Consider the following 20,044-nt stretch of genomic DNA (forward strand, 5'->3'; position numbering starts at 1 on the left):
TTTTTTTTTTTTTGAGACAGAGTCTCGCTCTGTTGCCCAGGCTGGAGTGCAGTGGTGCGATCTCAGCTCACTGCAACTTCTGCCTCCTGGGTTCAAGCATTTCTCCTGCCTCAGCCTCCTGAGTAGCTGGGATTACAGTTGTGCACCACCATAGCCGGTTGATTTTTTGTATTTTTAGTAGGGACGAGGTTTCACTGTGCTGGCCAGGCTGGTCTCAAACTCCTGACCTCGTGATCCACCCGCCTCGGCCTCCCAAAGTGCTGGGATTACAGGCATCGTGATGTATATGACTTTCTAACAAATACTGTAATGATGCTATTCATCCTTAATAGAAATCCATGGGAGTATTTAAATAATACAATAATGTTAACGATTTCTTATTTTCTGAAATTACTGTGAAAATGGCAAATTAGCAGTAACTCAGTAGAGGAGTATCACTATTAATACAAACTGCATGCCCATGTTTTTAAAACACTTACAAAAGTAACTTTAATAACACTCCTTGGGAGGTTATATCCATTTCTATGACAATAAACAGGCTGTCTTTCAGAATTTTTATTTGTGATATGAATAAAGCCAGAAGATCAATATTTTTTTAACCTACACTGGAAAAAAATACTGAATATTTTCTAAACTTTATGCCCTAGATAATAAAGGGCTGTGTATGCTGCCCACATAATCTAGATGGCCAATAAAGTTAACTTCCCAAACCTATTCAGCTGCCAAAAGGGTATCCCAATTGCACATCATATTTTGTTACAGTAAGGAAGATTGAGAAACTATAATCATTTCCTCCTCCCAAATTCAGTTTCTGCTACTACTCCGTGTCACCAACATCTCAGCATTTAAATACATAAAACCAGTCAGCCCAAATGTTCAGGGTCTATGTATGATTACAGAATTCATCTTTGTTTATGCTGCTGATTCTATGAAACTCACTTCCTCATTTAACCTTTTACCATTTCTTTCTGTGAACTAAATTTACACCCACTACCCAGATATACATGATCTTCAGATTTTGGGGGTTTTTTGGAGGGGGGGATATCTCTGAAAGTCAAACTTATTTCATTCTTAGATACTGTTCTTAGCACGAGAACCATGCCCTTATCAAATTAAAAAAAAGTCACTATCCCCAATTCAGTCCCATTTAGAATCTCCACTAGCCAGGCAGGCTATTTAGCAATATTTTAAAAATACTCTTAAGAAATAGAATTGAAAAGGTTGGGTTTATCTTGAAGAAATTTAGGGAAATCTGTGAAATGATTCTTTTTAAAAAATATACTTTACCCCAATGTGAATTAAATATGAAAAACTAAGGATAAATTTTGGGAAGTTAACAAAACTTTTATCTTTGAAATTGTTACATTCTAAGCAGGTAATTTATTACTTTCACCAAAAGCGTTTGTATTTTCTCTCTTGATGAACAGCAAAGAATATTAAGTCTATAGTAACTTTCTAAGGAAATAATAAGCAAAATGTAAGCAAAATAATAAGCAAAATTTGTTCTAACATATTAAAGAAATTTTGCTTATTCAGGTAAGGAACATTAAAAGAGCATTCTACATATCACAGTAAGTTAAGTCAAAGAAATGTACATATTCAACAAAATAAAGTCTGAGTACTGTCATAATTACCCATATCACACTTTGCAACCTGTAAATTTCTAACACACACGTTATCATCTCATCTTCATACAAAGCACATGAAAAAACTGTTGCACAAATGTAAGTAACTTGCGTAATATAATAAAGATGAACTTTTATCTTTTTTGATCGTTTCTAAGCTTTAAAATTATATCAGGACATACTCTGGAGTTCTGTTTCCCCAATACTTTATCACCCTATATGTGGGAGGCATCAAGTTCAGTGCTTTGTAAGTCACAAATTTATAAAAGATACAACCCCCTCCATCTAGAAGTTTATAATTTTGCTGCAGCGATGAATGAAACGCTATGAAAAATAAAGGCAGTGTGAATGGCATTCATCAACCACTATGAGAAAGTAGATGGTAGCACATGTTCCCTTCTGTCCAAGTGGTCATACAAATCACAGGATGGATGGCCTTTTGGTAAAAGAAAACTAGTAGGGTTCAAAAGACATCTGAGCTGAAGATAGCAAAAATAATCTGGCAGAATAAGAAATGTGCAATTAACATGTTTAAGGAAGGGGCAAACCAAATATTTGATCATGAGATATGCAAGGAACCAGGTAGAAATAGGACTTGTCTTATCTTGTGAGCAAAGGTCTTTGTTCAGGGTAATAATAATTTTCTGCAGAAAGTTTTACTTTGCTGTGTAGAATGTATTGGGTAATAAAAACTAAAAGGCAAAAGACCAAATAGAAAGTTACTGCAGTAACTATCTAATAACTATCTAATAATCAGAACGTAATAAAGCCTGAATTTGGAAAATGGCAGTGGAAAGACAAAGAAACCAAAACTTATAATTCTTCCTGTTCCAATGAAAATGATTATTGACATAGTCATAATTAGGGTTGACTGCAATCAAATGTTAAATATGTAAAGGTGTAATATAAAACCAAGAACCTGCCAATAGACTTTTAGGAAAGACTTTGATCACATTTATCATCTCATATTTATCCTACAATGTAATAAACATTATAATGTCCCCTTTGAATGTATTCTAGGGTACCATATACCATAACTTGATATGTCTTTAATTAAAGTTTTGTACTATTTTAAAAACATTTATTGTAGTTGACCTAAAAATAAAACTTTGAGAACTACAATTAGATACCACCTGTATAAAATGAAAGCCAAACTATACTTATCTTTCCAAAGAGGAAATTTGGAAAAATTACTTTCCAAAACCTTTTGAGCTCTGCCTGATCTATACTAAGATACCAAAATATAATGTATGTCTCCTATATTTTACAGAAACAGAAGAAATCTTTTATAAATGTACTTCTCAATTTTATTATCCAAATGAAAAAAACACATATTTATACCTATAAGAAAAATTACCTGACCATAATAATAAACTCTATTTTTTGAAAACTTCATATTTACATATTACCTTTCAAAGGGATGTGTATGTCAGTTTGATGAAAAAAACTACTTTCAAATTATTCAAATCATCCAAATGTATTCTTACGCTTATAACTTACAATTTTTGTTTTCATTTCCTTTAAATATTCCCTGCCCCAGAAAACCTATAAAGGCAAATTTTCAGAAATAAAAAAAATGTGTATCTTCTCCATGCATTCAATAAATAACTAATCTATAAACAGGTATGTCCTTCTAGATGCTCAGCCTCAGACTAGCTTCTTCAGATTTATTAGTAATGAATGCAACAGAAATTCTTGCCTTCAGGGAGTCTCAATTTTAGAAAGATTAAACAATAAACTACACTTTAAAAATAAACACAAATTTCATTGTATTTTTAAAGGTGTTAAGTGCTTGGAAAAAGAGAACAGCATAAAGGAGAGAGGAAAGAAAGGAGGCTTCCGTTTTGAATTGTGTGGTCACCAGGGTGGGCTTCACTGAGAAGATGCCTTTTCAGCTAATGCAAGGATTTTAGTTCTATACCAAGTGAGGTGAAGGCTTTTAAGCAGAGGAATGATTTTCTTTTCTTACTACCCAATAAGAATTGAGTGTCAAAAAGAGTACCAATTTCATTTAAGAGTGTGGAGGTAGTATTATCAAAAATGTGCTGGGGGTAGGGCTATAAAACAACCACTGTATCCCAGATCTGGGAACTAAAACAAGCACTAAAGTGTGATTATGCCATTTATTTCTCAAAGGGCTATTCCCTCCACAATAAGTTTCCATATTGACTGTTTTCACAGGTCAATAGTCCCTTATCAACATTCCCAATTTTGAATACCAAGAAGCTTTAAAACCCAATTTGGTGGCAAAATCAAACCCACATTAATGTGAGATGGTTTATAGTCTTGATTTATCCCATTTGGCAAAAATAAACATGAAGAAACATTAACCCTCAAAATTTAGGTAACCTTTAAATATCCTAAGTAATGAGAAGTCATAGGCACATCTATATGTACACATACAAACTATCTGTAAACTTCCCTATTTTATTAAATATGGTGGAGTTATAGCATACAGCAATTTATCACATTCAATTAAGCCAGCCATGCTTTTGAAAAAAGAAAAACACACTTCCCCTAAAAGTAAAATTCTACCTAATATAATAGAAGCTGGAATAAGATGGAAGATACGAATCTACTGTTACAGATTTTGATTTTTTAGTTTAAAGATATGTATCTGTCATTCAACATGCCCCCTAAACACTGGCTAATTGATTTATCTGATGTTCAACCAAAGAAAATGCTACTTATTCCAAAACAGAAGGAAAAATAGGCTGTTTGAAACTTACTGAAAGACAGTACTTCAGCATTTGACATAGCACCTTTCTACTGGATTTTTAAGGGTAATTTTAACTAGTCCTGAACTTGACTAAAGCACTGTCTTTTAAAAACCCAAAATGTAACTCTATAGCTGTGCTGTCTAATATAGCAACCACTAGACACATGTGGCTACTGTGCACTTGAAAGATGACTAGTCAGAATTCAGAGAGCTGTGCGTCAAAACACACACCAGCTTTCAAAAATTCAGTACAGATTTACATTCTTTTTGAATGCAAAATATCTCATAATTTTATATTGATTATTCATTGAAAGGATAACATTTTGCAGATACTGGGTTAAATCAAATATATTATTAATTTCACCAGTTACTTTTAACCATAGCTACCAGAAACTTTAACATTTAAAATTTAAACTTACATAATGTAGCTCACATTATACTTCTAGTGAACAGCACTGCTCTATAGGAAAGACCTAGAAAAAGATTAATTTTTCAAATACTTATATGCTAGAATGAATAATATCAATTTTAATCACTAGAATAATAAAAACACAAAGGTCACAAGAAACACTTGTCAGGAATGCTGAAATAAGTGTTTTGTAACTCAAAAGTATCTATTACTTTAAATATTCAAAGAGGTGTCCAAATATTCAACTAATAAAAAAAGCCTTCAATATATGTTATGCCTGATTTGCTTCAAAATCCACTTTCAGTATTTCAATCATACGATCATAAGTACACAGAGGAGGGTTTTGTGTCCTAGTTTCATTCACTAGGGTTAGAACAAACCCAGGTTCTGTGAGCCAAATACATATTATAATGGAATCAGAAAATAGGTAACTTATTTTTTAATAGATGGGAAAATTTAAATAACTCCTAAGACACAACTTTGGAGTTTACATTAAGTCAAAGGAAAATAAGTCTCTCTAATTATAAAACCTACCATTAACAAAAGACACACTGATTGACATTTCCTAAATATTCTTAAAAGCACTGTAAGTACCTATTACTCTAAACGCATGCACATCCCACCACCCAGCAGTTCCACTCCCATGCTTACACTGTACTCATGAGAAATGAAGGCTTATTTCTACCAAAAGACCCAAAAAAGTTCACAGCAGCCTTATTTGCAGCCACAAACTCGAAAGAAAACTAAATGTCCACTTACAGTGGAATGGATAAATGGTGGTATAATCATAGAATAGAACATAGACAATTTAGGGGGAAAAAACAAATAACATGCACAACATGGATGACTCTTACAGACATAATGTTGATAAAAAAAAGACACTGATGAGTTCATACGACATGGTTCCAACTTTATATAGTTTAAAACAGGCAAAACTAATCTATAATAAAAGACGCCAAAGACTATTCCTGTTAGGTAGAGGCAGGATCGATTAGAAAATACACAAATACAATAAGCTTTCCGGAGTAGGGTGCTAGTTACTCAGACTATACTTACATAAACAACAATCAAGCTAGCAAATAAGGGTGTCTATTTGATTACATGAAGTTACACTTCAGGAGGTTTTGTATAAAAATAAGAAACTTCTTCTTAAAAGGACCTTATGCATTATTTCTTTTCAAAATAATTACTTAAAACTAATTCCTATCTTGAATATACATGGGAATTTGTCGATTTAATCCTTCAGCTAAACTTTCAATTTCTTTGCAGTTTCTTTTTAATAAGAATAACTATCAACTCTATTGAAACATAACTTTAATTTTGAGATATGATAACCTTTCATGAATTGATAATTCATATTAGCATTAAAATTATAACTTCCATCTTTATAGCTAAGTGTGAATGTTTATACGAAATATTTATAATAGTTCATTCTCATCTTTAATTTGAAAAGATAACTCTGAATTCCATAAAATCCAGTTTCTGATCATATAATTTATTTTACTGATAAAGTATATTTTAAATTTAATTTTTTGGGTTCATTTACAAGTTCTTTCACAGACCTAATTTGCTTATTTACATTTCTTATTTGCTTTTGCCTTTCCCCCGTAACCGACAAGAAGAGGAAGAATATGCTGGTTTGCCAATAAATAATAATCTTAAACACAGAGTTTCCATTTTAAAAGTTCAATGCAGCATGCTGGGGAGACTTATTAAAAGACTGTATTCAACCAACCCTAGAAATTCACACTGCTTGACAGTGATTAAGAAAATCGGTAAAAACCAATTTTTATATTATTTCATATGAATAAAAATCATGAATATTCAGCTAATAAAGTTACATCTGTATTACAGTCAAAGAAGGTGGCCAATTCACTACAATCTTACCAAATACATTATTTTATTAAATGTATTTACGCATCCTTCCTTCATCTGTTTCTATTCCAAGCAAGAGAGCTGGCAAAAGTTTTTGAGAAGGAAAACACAAGATACAGAGGAGGTATAAGGTCGAATATTAAGAAGGATGCCTTGGATATAGATCAAGAAGACTATGTTCACCACTGACATTAGTCAAATTGGCTGGCATATCCATATGTGGTCTATGAGGTATGCTATGGCCTGAATGTTGTGTCTCCCCAAAATTCATAAATTGAAACCATATTTGCAATGCGAGGGTAATTTGGAGGTGGGGCCTTTGTTGAATGATTAGATCATGAGGGCAATGCCCTCATGAACAGGATCAGTACCCTTATAAAAGGGGTCCCAATAATTCTCTGGCCACCTCCACCCATGTGAGGTTACAGTGAGAAGTCAGCCATCTATGAGGAACAGGCCCTTACTAGACATTAAATCTGCTGGCACCTTGGTCTTGGACTTCCCAGCCTCCAGAACTGTGAGAAATAAACCTCTATGGTTTATAAGCCTCCCATCTATGGTATTTGTTACAGCAGCTCAAATGGACTAAGATAAGGTACAAAAGACAAAGCACAAAGTGAGTAAGTTTCTCAACAGATAATTTTAACATAACCTTCTTTCCTAGTAATATGTCACATGTCCTGACACTCTGGGCCTACAAGCAGATAAATTATTATGCTATACCAATCTATCCACAAATGATAATGCAAAGAGAGAATTTCGCAAATGGATGTTCGGAGGCAAAACCAGGTGGCCTAACTGAGTCTGTCCACAGACCCTGATGACAGACTGATCCAAATGCAGATGGCAGCTGATCCCTACACTAGAAGGTAGAGCTGTCATAGGCAGGAAGACTTTTAAGACTGCCTGAATGTTTCAGGTATACTTCACACTGTCTTAGATAAAAAGGAACTTTAAGTATCTCATTTTCAAATCAAGACATTCTTTAAAATAGTTCTATAGTAGTTAAGTAAAATGTAAATACCTCAGTGTTTAAAATAGGTAAAACTGGTTTACTCTAAACCAGACGTTTTATTCGCTTACACAAAATTTTGATTTACCAAAATTGAAATATAACCTTCTTTGTGACAAATGGCAAGGTAGTTTATCCATATCTAAAAGCTAAAGAAAAATAACAAAATGTGGCATAACAGTTTTACTTTTCTACAATTGGAAAGGCTTGATAACATTTTTAAAAGTGGGGCAATGAGACAAAAGACAATACCTTCTGGCTGTGTTTCTCCCAAATGTTAAAATAATGAGTCCTGAGAACAGTTTTGAAATAGCTCACAATCCAAACACTTCCTGAAAATTAAGAGAAATAAGTGTTACTTCAAGTGCACCTTATCTCAAAGATTTGTTTTACAATGGAATTTTAACTACTAACTAAATCATCTCAAAAAACAACAAAAAAGATGTATTACAAGGTTAAAAAAAAGTATTCATATTCTTCATGATACATGCTTTCTTTGGACATAGTTGTTGACCACATGTAACAAAACAGCTTTCATTACAGAATTATTTGCCAAAATACACTACCCAATTTTTGTTTGTTTGTTTTTTGAGGTGGAGTCTCCCTCTGTCACCCAGGCTGGAGTGCAGTGGCGTGATCTCGGCTCACTGCAACCTCCGCCTTCCAGGTCCAAGCAATTCTCCCACCTCAGTCTCCCAAGTAGCTGGGATTATAGGTGCCCAGCACCACGCCCGGCTAGTTTTTGTATTTTTAGTAGAGACGAGTTTTCGCCATGTTGGCCAGGCTGATCTCAAACTCCTGACCTCAGGTGATCCACCTGCCTCAGCCTCCCAAAGTGCTGGGATTACAGGCGGGAGCCAGCGCACCCGGCCCACTACTCATCTGTTTTTATTTTACTGTAAAGATTGTCCCTATTGTCAATGATGTAAAAAGTTAATGACAAAGATAAAGAGGAATTTCAGTCGAGGATTCTGGGAGAAAAAGTATTAGAATTATTTAACAGTCAGTGCAGAGTCTGAAACACCTCATTTCTTTTCTGTACCACTAGGAACAGAAAATGTTAAACTCAGAATTAGAACCATACTAGATATAGAATGACACTGACGTGGAAAAGTTCATACTTTCAGGAACAAAAGAGTGGATCAAAGTTTTTGGCCAGCAAGAGATGTAGCAAACAATTTAACATTGTGGTGGCTGAGGAAAATTTATTTTGGTCAACAGGCCAATGGACAGTGAAGCTAGCGGTGATAAGGGAGGCACCATGCGAACTCCCTGATACCACCATAGCAGCATTCCATTTCTATCAGCCACGCCACTTAGATCTGACTTACACTTCTAGAACTCTCAATTCCTAGCCTATAACCTATGATCAGTTCTCACAGATTATAGCTTTGAATAAAAATACATCTGTAAACCTGAATTCTAACCTCCCAAAATAAAGTAGCTATTTTTCATTTTCATTTCATTTTACTGGGGGCCCTTCAATCTCCTTAAAACCACTTAAAGATAACAAATTGCTTAAAGTAACACTTCCCCAACATCCAGCTCTTCACCACTATACCTGTAGGTCACTTAGTCTGTATCTTGCTTACTGTTATTCTCCCTGTGTCTGCGAGCCTTCAATACCCAGCATGGTGCAAGGTATACAGCTGATACTCAGTAAATGTCTGATAAATGACATCAATTAATCACAGAGCCTTAATCAATTAATATGCCAGGCTTAAGTACAAATATAAAAGAGAAGACGGTAGTTTTATATGGACCAACTACAATGAAAAATACATGCCTTTAATTACTACACACACATGCACACTCTCTCTCTCATCTACTCATTCACTGTCAGTTCTTCATCAGTAAGACTCCTCCAGTATCTTATTTCAATGCTCTCCTAATCCCCCCGGCCCAGACAATCAGCCTGGTTGGGTGGTAGGTGTCCTTTCTACCCAGATGAGTTGGGACTCTAGTGTCGTTGTCTGACGTCCTATACCAACCAGCATGGTACTCAGGCATTAATACAAGTCTCTAAGCACATAAAGGCATACCTCAGAGATATAGTGGGTTCCATTCCAGATCACTAAAATAAAGCAAATATCACAATAAACCAAGTCACACAAGTTTTTTGGTTTCCTAGTGCATACAAAAGTTATGTTTACACTGTACTATAGTCTATTAAGTGTGCAAAAGCATTATGTCAAAACAATGTACATACCTTAGTATAAAAATACTTTATTGCTAAAAATGCTAACAATCATGTGAATCTTTAGAGAGTTTTACTCTTCAGTGGTGGACACCTTGCCTCCATGTTGATGGCTGCCAAATGATCAGGCTTGTGGTTGCTGAAGGTTGGGGTCTCTGTAATGATTTCTTAAAACAAGACAACAATGAAGTTTGCCACATCGGCTGATTCTTCCTTTCACAGAATAATTCTCTGTAGCATGTAATGCTGTTTGATAGCATTTTACCCACAGTAGAATATCTTTCAAGATGGGAGTCAATCCTCTCAAACCCTGCCACTGTTTTATCAATTACATTTACACGATATTCTAAATCCTTCGTTGTTATTTCAACAATGTTCACAGTATCTTCAATCAGGAGTAGATTCCATCTCTAGTAACTACTTTCTTTGCTCATCTATAAGGAGTAACTCCTCATCCGTTCATGTTTTCTCATGAGATTATACAAATTCAGTCACATCTTCAGGCTCCAATTCTAATTCTAGTTTTCTTGCAATTTCTACCACACCTGCAGTTACATCCTCCACTGATGTCTTCAACCCGCCAAAGTTATCCATAAGGGGTGGAAGCAGCTTCTTTCAAACTCCTATTAATGTTAGTATTTTGACCTCCTCCCATTAATCACAAATGTTCTCAATGGCATCTAGAATGGTGAATCCTTTTCAGAAGGTTTACAATTGCCTTTGCCCAGATCCATCAGAGGAATCACTATCTATGGCAACTACAGCTTCACAAGATGTATTTCTTCAATAGTAAGACTTGAAAGTTGAAATTACTCCTTGATCCACAGGCTAGAGAATAGATGTTGTATTAGCAGCCATGAAAATTAACATTAACTTCCTTGTACATCTCCATCAGAGCTCTTGAGTGACCAGGTGTGTGGTCAATAAACAGTAATATTTCAATAGGAATCTTTTTTTTCTGAGCAGTTGGTCTCAATAGGGGGCCTAAAATATTCAGCAAACCATGCTGTAAACAGATGTTCTGTCATCCAGGCTTCTTCTTCCATTTATACAGCATAGGTAGAAGAGATTTAGTATAATTCTTAAGGGGCTTAGGATTTTTGGAATGGCCAAACATTGGTTTCCACTTCAAGTCACCAGCTGTATTATCCACTAACAAGAAAGTCAGTTTGTCCTTTGAGGTTTTGAGGCCAGGCATTGGTTTCTCCTCTCTAGCTATTAAAGTCCTAGATGGCATATTCATCCAACAGAAGGCTGTTTCATTTACACTGAAAATCTGCTGTTTAATGTAGCCATCTTCATCAATGATCTTACCTAGATCTTCTGGAAGCTTGCTGTAGCTTCTACATCAGCATTAGTTGCTTCATCTTGCACTTTTACGTTATCCAGGCAGCTTCTATCCTTAAACTTCATGAACAAACCTCTGCTAGCTTCCAACTTTTCTTCTGCAGTTTCTTCATCTCCTCTCGGCCTTTGTGGAACTAGAGTGAGGCGCTGCTCTGGATTAGGTTTTGGCTTAAGGGAATGTTATGGCTGCTTTGATTTTCTAGGCAGACTACTAAAATATTCTCCATATTAGCAATAAGGCTGTCTATTAGTCCGTTCTCACACTGCTAGGAAAAAATGCCCGAGACTGGGTAATTTATAAAGGAAAGACGTTTAATTGACTCAGAGTTCCGCATTGTTGGGGAGGTCTCAGGAAACTTAAAATCATGGCAGAAGGTGAGGGGAAAGCAAGGCACCTTCTTCACAAGGCAGCAGGAAGGAGAAGTGCCAAGCAAAGTGGGAAAAGCCTCTTATAAAACCATCAGATCTCGGCCGGGCGCGGTGGCTCACGCCTGTAATCCCAGCACTTTGGGAGGCCAAGGCAGGCAGATCACGAGGTCAGGAGACAGAGACCATCCTGGCTAACATGGTGAAACCCCATCTCTACTAAAAATCAAAAAATTAGCCAGGCGTGGTGGCGGGTGCCTGTGGTCCCAGCTACTTGGGAGGCTGAGGCGGGAGAATGGCGTGAACCCAGGAGGCAGAGCTTGCAGTGAGCTGAGACCGCGCCACTGCACTCCAGCCTGGGCGGCAGAGCGAGACTTCTTCTCAGAAATAAACAAATCAATAAAATTAAATTAAAAAACCATCAGATCTCATGAGAACTCACCATCACGAGAAAAGCATGGGGGTAACTGCCTCCATGATTCAATTACCTCCCACTGGGTCCCTCCCAGGACACATGGGGAGTATAGGAACTACAATTCAAGATGAGATTTGGGTGGAGACACAGCCAAACCATATCAGGCTGCTTTGTGTTCTTATCATTCATGTGTTCACTGGAGTAGCACTTTTAATGTCCTTTAAGAACTTTTCCTTTTACATTCACAACTTGGTGAACTGGCACAAGAGGCCTAGCTTTCAGACGAGCTTGGCTTTTGACATGCCTTCCTCACTAAGCTTAACCTTTTCTAGCTCTTGATTTAAAGTAAGAGACCTACAACTTTTCCTTGCATTTAAATACTTAGCCATTATAGGGTTATTAATTGGCCTAATTTCAATATTGTTGTGTCTCAAGGAACAGGGAATCCCAAGGAAAGGGAGATGAGACGGGGGAACAGCCAGTCTGTAAAGCAGTCAGACCACAATGAACAAGTTCGCCGGCTGATATGGGCACAGTTCATGGTACCTCAAAACAATCACAATAGTAACATCAAAGATCACTGATTACAGATCACCATGACATATATAATAATATGAAAAAGTTTTATATATTGTGAGAATTATCAAAACATGACCACAAAGACACAAACTGAAAACATGCTGTTGAGAAAATGGTACTTGCTCAATGCAGGGCTGCCACAAACCTTCAGTTTGTAAAAAAACAAAATTATCTTCAAAGAGCAATAAAGTGAAGCACAATAAAATGAAGTATGCCTACACATCAGCAAAACCAAAGCTACCCTACATCATTAACAGGGTATGTCACCTAAGTGTATAAGTCAAAGATGCCTAGAATCTTAACTACAGGCAGGATGTTCCCAAAATCTTAGTTGACAGAAGGCATCTCCTCAAAATAGAGTTTATAACTATCAGACAAAAACAAACAGAACCTGAAGAGACCTCCAGGTGATGAAGGAAAAAAAAAAGCATTATCATTTCCTATTAGGACATTACTTTTTTAGGAGCTAAATAAAAACATTACCAAATCATTTTATGTAATAAAATTTAACCTTATTTTGACCTTTCTCATAAAGCAAATAAACCTCTCTATCCAATAAGGTTCCATCTGAACTATGTAAGATGATAGGCAATACCTTAATTGCATTCATTTACATGACTTTGAAACTATTCTGGGCTGAAGTCACTGACTGCAAGGTCACAGAATACAAAAAAGTAAAATGTGTGTAATTTACCAAGGAGAAATGATCCACTTAGACAGTGTGGCAGCACCTTTTCCATCCTTCATTAGGGGATACTAAATGCTTAATGCAATCAACAGGTGTAGACATCTCCATTTAAAATATATCATATAAATACATACACACACACACATATTCATTTTACAAATATATAAATAACACTAAAATATATATTTGAATAAGTCCATCATATATTATGGTTTTCTTCTTAAAATTAATCTGCCTAAATAAAGAACAATTCTATACCCTAATAGCATTTAGAATCAAAATACAATATAGGGCCATTATTTTCCCATTGTCTTATAAACTTTCTAACACCTAATATTCAGTTTACAAAGCTACAGTTTTAGGACAAGAATTTAAAACACAGGATGCCAAGTACGTTAAGAGTTCCTGCTTTCATTTTTTATAACCTAAACAAGAATATATTCAACTAATTTGCTTAGAGAAGCATAGTTTACATGTCTCAAATCCAATAATACTGTATTAATAAAAGAAAAGAGGTACAATAGATTGACAGATTAACAATCATAGATTACAGGGGATAATGTGTATTCTCCAAAACCTCAAGAGTATATCAAAACACACACACAAAAAAGTTAACCCTACAAATTACTTCCCTTTAGCTTTGTAAAATGCAATTGTAACACAAACAAGGTATTATTGGCACTTGAAGTTACCGGAGAAAAGGGAAGGAACTCAAAAGAACAGGATTTAGGGTACTTTTTAAATGTTTATAATATTAGACTGTGAAGTATTTGTTTCAGGTTTAATACAACATCACCAAAAGATTCATTTAAGCAGTTTCCACCCATTAAATTAGGTAAATCTCTCACATTTAATTTACTGTCCAAGCACTTTTACACTACTCAAGCCAATCTTTTGCAACTTGCAAATGATTTAATGAAAAAGAAGCAAGAATATTATAAAATTTATGCTTCTTCACTTTCTCTCCCTATAGAGAAGGGCAAAACCTTTTTTTACGTAAATCTATATTAGATCCAAATCATTTCAAGTGATGCTACTCCACAAAGAACACACGGATGGACATATATTTAATTAATATATTCCTAAATAAACTTCAATACATGATGTCACTTTGTCCTTTGTAAATGAGAAATAAAATTTCTCAATGTCTTTTTATAAGTTAAGCCAATTCACTTTGGATTAGCTTAGTTTTAAAATAAATGCATACATATACATAATAAAATACTAATTCCTATTATTATCTACATATAACTTTCAGTGACCACATCTTGGTATTTTAATTTTCTTTCCATAAGAAACAATTCAGGGTCAGACATGAAATATATAATGTGTGTAACTAGGTAACAGGCAATTTTTGGTTCACATTCTTTGACAAGGATAAGCTATTGAGACCAATCAGAACCTTCCAATGTGTTTCCAATGTTCTTGGCTACATTTCTATTTAAACTCAAACCTCAGGAAGAATATAATCTTCTGTTAAGATAACTTTTGTTTTTCTCAAACATTCTCTCTCTGCCTATCCCAAAAGAATCAATCAATGCTTTATGTTCCTAAGTTCACTGATTATGAGGACAATATCTGAAGATTTCATACACATAATATTGGGATCTTTCCTTTCCTTGAATTTCAGAATATGTTGGAGCCAATTTCTATGACCAAAACCTAGTATTTGTGTATCTTTAAATGAGCTACAATCCAGAACTGAAAATGAACTATATTAATGGCATCGCACTTAACAACTTTCAATGAAGAAAGAAATAGGTTAGAGTCTAAGTTCAAACACACTTCAAACTCACGTGACCACAGTAAATCCTACCCTTAAAGCAAGTACATATGTGTGTATTGTTTATGTTTCTTATTTTCTGTATATTATGATGGTTTTGACTCCTTTCTAGCTGGGAAGAGATTGCCCCTCTAGGGGCCAGCCAATGCTTAGAGAAGGCAAAGGACTCAGCGTGCCTTTCACATGCAAACTAACCAATCCACAGCCATACCTCCTCTACCTGACCCATACACCTAGGAGGCAATATTCCCCTGCCTGGTATCTAGCAGGCAAACTAGGGATCACTCTTAGTTTAGAGCCTGTATACCTATAACTTATTCAAAGCTACTATTATTATACACCTATGGCTTATTAGTAGTAGTAGCAGTAGCATTTACCTACAGCTAATGCAAACTAGCTAATCCTAAACTTGGTTACCCGCCTTGCCTTGCCTTTCCCACAGATACTCCAGAAATGGCTGCAACCTGGTCTCTCTTCTAGCTCCTGCCCCTTTGGCCCCTAGACCAACACTGGGGCTTTCTCATGTGGCCCTGAATGGCATGCTGTGCCTCTGAGAACTCATGAGTATAATAAACTTTGTTTTCCTGAGCCCCTCCTGTGTCTCCTTTTCACATGCACCTGACTGACCACATAAAAGAACACAGAACTCTGTGTGTGTGTTCGCGTGTGTGTGTGTGCGCGTGTGTGTGTGTCATTTTCATTTTATTTTCCCTTGTTCAGGCGGTCAATAAAAATTATTACACCTTTAAAAAGAGGTACCTAAATAAACAAACCTACCAATTCTGTATGGAAAATTAAATCCTGGACTGGCAGTGTTGCTAACACTCAGAAAAGAACAATGTGACTGAAACTGTAAGGAACAGGTCAAAAACACTCCATTTAAAATGTGAACACCTGCTACAGAATATTTTGATTCACAAGTCCATCTAGGAAACATTTTTCTTCCTCCCTCACCTGTTCCCCCACCTATCTTGCATTCAACACCATAAACAGCACTTATCCCCCATTATAAAACAGTTGACGGTTAAAACAATGAGCCAACCAAGAAAGTATAATATTCTATAACTGACATTTACTGCATTGGCCTTGGACTTCTAATCTTTACCAGACGGGCACACAAATCAATCCATCAGCTCATAAAGGTGTGCTTTTTTAACCTCTAAAACAGATGGGATTGGCCAGAAGTGTCTGGCATGTCAAACTGCTAATCACTGCTGCCCTTTGCACAAAATAACCCACTTAAGTTGAGGCATGGTTGCACTGTAACCGACATTAGTCTGTGGGAAACCCATTTAACTGTCACACACTCCTGCCACTCCTGCTCTCCCTTAATTAAGCCTAATGCCTTATGCTTTGACCTTTTGTTCTAGCCTATTAACCCTATCTAGTACAAGTTCAATTATGTTAAGCTAAAAACTTTGCTGTAAAATATTAAATGCCAAGCTCAAAAAATCATAAGGGACATCCTCTCAGCCCTAAGTTCTATTCACCCTGATACTCAATACATTTGAAAGTAAAACCTCACTTGCGAAGTAACGCTGATACTGAAGCAAGGAGATGTTGAATGACTCACCCATTTCATAGCTTTTCCGTGGCAAAGCCTCACTAAAACCTATCTAATCCCTAGCTCCAATTCTTTAATCTCCGTGGTGCTTCTGATTAATAGTTAAACCACCCGGAAGTATGTTAAGGATACTAACATTTTCACCCCGAAGTATTATCCTTCGCCATCCTCTAGAATATGCTATGCAAAGAGGCCTAAAACAAAATAAACTGCGACTTCAGCAGCTGAGAAGTAATGATTCCTTTCCCCTCCCACACATCAAAACTTCCTATCCTATCCCCTCACTACTTTTTTTCCTTTTTAAAAGTAACAATGGTCATTGAGAACTACTAAATCCTGCAACACTCACAAGGTAGTATGTACAACCACAATTTTCCCCCCCGATACTTCACTGAAGTATTCAATACAGCCAATGACTTAAACTACAGAAGGTAATTACAACTTGCTACTTATCCTCACTGGACAAATTCAAGCAGCATATCTTTTCAAATACGTCTTTTTTACACCTATATGCATACGAATTGCTGTTCACATTTACCAGAATTCCAAAAAACAGAACGAAAAACACTTCCTAATTCACTGTAAAATAAAACAAAACGTAGTTCAAAGTAACATGCTATCATTAAAGATATTTTAGTTTTACCACAGTGATGTATACTGTTATTTTTCCTTCCATTTACTTCATACAATTAAAAAAAAGGTTCCTACCACTCTTACTGTGACACATAAACAACTTAAAGATCAGTAACATAAAACAAAATTTGAATTTCTGATTGGTATAAAGAAATCCATATTAATTTTAGATTTTCAAAAGATTTAAAGTCAGATTTTATTTTTACTTTTGTTGACTGCCCAAAGGCCCATTTTTACCTATTCTCGATATTAACAAATATTGTCAGCTTTTGCCTTTAGTAACCCTAAACTTTACAGTTTTAAAGTAACATGCCATTAAACAGAATATACGATGATTTTGCAAAAGCAAGATCATTTAGAGTACTGCCAAAACAATGAATAATCTCAATGAGATAATTTATTAAAGGAGGAAAAAAGAGAACGAGAGTTTAAAATTCACAGTGAATGTGTTTGTGTTGTTAGAATGATGCCTGCAAAGGAAAGCATTCCTTGGCATTATTGGGAGGAATACCCATGGATGTGTAAAATGTAAAATAAATAGATCGATGTATGGTCAAAGCTAAGCAAACACTTGTATCAGGGGCAACTACCAGCAACTTTAGTTTTATTCACCCTTTTCATTGCAAAGGATAATAGTGTTAATTTTGATCAGACGTCATGCCTTAGCTACAACTTTTAGTTCATGAAATAGAAATTAAGTTTGGGTGTCTGCTGAGGAAACCAACAGTGGGAAATTCACACTCACAACTAATTTATAGAAATTCACACATTTCTATAACATACCGACTGACACCAATGAACAATGAGGGAAAAAATTGTTCAGGAATTCAGGATAAGTAAGTGCTGGAGGAAAGCACACAGTAGAACATAGTGCATAAATAGTAAATGTGCTCATTTTTCTGCCCTTTTACTTCATACATTAGTCCATTAGTTTGTTCCTTTTTGCTATGATTTACAAGCAGGTGAATACACAGAAATATGAGCCAAAAGAAATATACTGTCAAATACTCATAAAGTTACCTTTGTTAAACAAAAAAGAAACAACAAACAACTTTGTCTTCACAAAGCAAGAAACTAGGTTAAAGTTATTTTAAGAGCATCTGTTAAAAATCAGTGTTATAAATATATATCCATATAATTTATTTTTTATTAGCATTTTAAAATAAATTTCTCGTCTAGAAATCTCTGAGCTCCATTTCAAAATAATTTTATTTCCTGTCTCTTACCAGCAGTTATTAATGTAGTTGAATATGACTCTTAGAAAAGAGTCAGGAAATTCACCTTTAGTGAAGAGCAAATCCTAATTTTTAAAACATAGAAGGGCTTCATATACTACTTAATCCCACAACTTACCAAGTTCTGAATCATCAACTGTTCTTGATACCCTCTTAACTTTTAAGGTTACTGCACACCATAATTAACTCTGGATGTGAAATGTTAAGATTTCCACCTTACCAAGCCGTCAAATCCAAGGCAGTTAAGTGTGCCCAGCTGGTGGGTCCTTTTGACTACAGGAAGTGATGCTAAGGAAACTGCCTAGTAGGCTCCAGAAATATTTTTATTCATTTCCTTACAAAAAAAATGTTGCCCCCAAAGATTTTCCTAAACATGTTTTCTAATATAATTTGTGTATTACTGATGAAATGTAATATTACAAAACAAATTATTTCAAGTACCAATTAATTATAATGTCACTAACAGTCAGTTTCACTTTTTCCCTCATAATTAGTATGCCTGGAAAGAAGAAGATACATTTTAAGGAAAAAATATTGTTCCTTTTAAAAGTCCTAATTTAAACAGACTAAAGAAAAAATGTGGAAGAGCTTCCATTATTCATAAGTTACACATAATAATTAACAACTGCTATGCATAAATACATAAAGGTTCTACTGCTGTGCCAAATTTTGCCAGTGGTTGGGACTGGTACAGTTCAATTTAACAAATGCTTATAGACATCCTTCTGTGTGCCAGACACTTACAGGACCAACAGTACACTGATGAATAAGCTCCTATTCATGGAGTTCTACCAAGGAAGACAGCTATAACACAAGTTTAACTTTTACAATCAGGGCGTACACAAAACTGTGAAAGAAAATCTGATCTTGTTAGAGGCTTGGGGACAGAAGTAAGCCTACAAACTCCCTTGCCCACTGTCCCATGAGGGAGAATATTCCTTTCCAATTTGTTTCACCAACATCAGGAACGTGGCCAGTGTGTGGTCCATGAAAAGGTCTATACATAGGTTTCTTCTCTCTTGCTCTCTTTTCTAGGGGTGTAGACCAACGTGCACTTGGTTCATGGCACATTATCACCACTGGTCCACAAAGTGCCCCCTCATCTTATTTGTTACCTTTCTCAAGAGAATAGAGGAATGGGGTCCATAAACTTTGAGATATGTTTCCAGTTGAACCAACAGACCCAACCATCTACATTAACGGTGTTGGAATACTACTCATCAGTAAAAAGTAGAGCTGGCCTGTGAGTGTTCTGGTCAACTAAAGGTATCTGGCTCTCTTTGTCTACAAATAAACAGCAAGTCTCCCTACTTCTTTTTAAATAAAATTCCAAATGTATGTAACATGTACAACAATGCCACTGCATGAACATGTACATAACTGTACTATTCTTTTTTTAAATTCTCAGCCTGGAAATTACATTTCCAGTACTAGAATATTCAACAAATCCTAAGACTTTTATGAAGACCATGAGAAGAAAATACGGTACTAGAACAAAAGTGATGCAGCCAGCCAATTCTCATTTCATGTCTCAAGACCCAGTTATTATTATTATAGATCCCTTTGTGGGGTTAGCTTGGATTTTACTGCAGGATCC

At 35.6% G+C, this 20,044-nt stretch overlaps 1 protein-coding gene across 7 annotated transcripts in view; it reads right to left on the minus strand.

The window, feature by feature from the left end:
• The window catches only part of NRIP1 (nuclear receptor interacting protein 1), a 216,895-nt gene that overhangs the window by 186,474 nt on the left and 10,377 nt on the right, over positions 1–20,044 (minus strand). For 5 of the 7 annotated variants that reach the window (XR_010132420.1, XM_055373974.2, XM_031005226.3 and 2 more), the window contains exon 2: positions 7,893–7,972. The exons of the other annotated variants lie outside the window; for them this stretch is intronic. The gene's annotated coding sequence lies outside the window, so the exon portion shown is untranslated. The remainder of the gene's footprint in view (positions 1–7,892; positions 7,973–20,044) is intronic. 7 annotated transcript variants of the gene reach the window in all.

This window comes from Gorilla gorilla, chromosome 22, assembly GCF_029281585.2.
Source record: "Gorilla gorilla gorilla isolate KB3781 chromosome 22, NHGRI_mGorGor1-v2.1_pri, whole genome shotgun sequence".
In the NCBI taxonomy this organism is placed as follows: domain Eukaryota; kingdom Metazoa; phylum Chordata; class Mammalia; order Primates; family Hominidae; genus Gorilla; species Gorilla gorilla.